Here is a 986-nt window from a genome sequence, read left to right on the forward strand (position 1 = left end):
CACACACACACACACACACACACACACACACACACACACACACACACACACACACACGTAATTATATCTGCATATGCATTATTCATAAACAAGCGTATTATTGACATTGACTTCGAAGTTTCGGCGAGATAACCCATCGTAGGACTGCAATAATTTGAAGTTAATCTTAGCTTTATATAGTCTCTGTTGAGTTAAAATCTTTCTTGGGCATGTGGGTTTGAGAAGAGTGGTGATTAGGTTTAAAGGTGGATTGTTATGGAAAGGTGTTTTCGAGAAATTTTTATTGATTAAATTTGATGTTATGTTATTACTTAGAACAGTGATTCTCAAACTTTTCAAAAGGTTTTATGTACCGGTCCCCTTACAGTTTTTTCGATAATTCGCGGTTTCCTATAAAATGCAGGATAATTAACAGGGAAAAAGTGACCTACTTTCGTGTACGTATTTTTCGTACTATAACACGTACTGACAATAAACCCGCAACATCGAAGACCACAACTTAATCCACGCAAAACCCATTGGGGTACAATAAATACACATGAAAACACGGGGAATCAGTTGATCGATTGGTTAGAACACATATGAGAAACGAAAGCAGCCCGGAAATATCCCGGGCATCCTGTACTAACAACTGCGTAAGACCCATTTATATCCATTTAACAGAAAGAAACAGTAGGTCATACGCCGAAAATGACAGTGGTTTTCGAGCTTTTGGTATCATCTTCCCCTTTCACCATGTTTTGAGATGCTATTCCTCCCCATTGGCATGCCATTCTTCATACTAATTATCCAAGAAGTGCATTTCAATCAGTTTAGCTATTTTCAGCAGAAGAATTGTAATAGAATCCCAAAATGTACAGAAGTTTCTGCCAATTGGACTATTAGTATGCAGCTAGTATGCACGGAAAACCACAATTTTAGCAGAAACACCGTTTTTTCCTCCTCTCCTGAAGGTTTGCCTCTCTTTTCTTGAATCCCTGATACAT

The sequence above is a fragment of the Octopus bimaculoides genome, chromosome 20, assembly GCF_001194135.2.
Source record: "Octopus bimaculoides isolate UCB-OBI-ISO-001 chromosome 20, ASM119413v2, whole genome shotgun sequence".
NCBI classification, from domain to species: domain Eukaryota; kingdom Metazoa; phylum Mollusca; class Cephalopoda; order Octopoda; family Octopodidae; genus Octopus; species Octopus bimaculoides.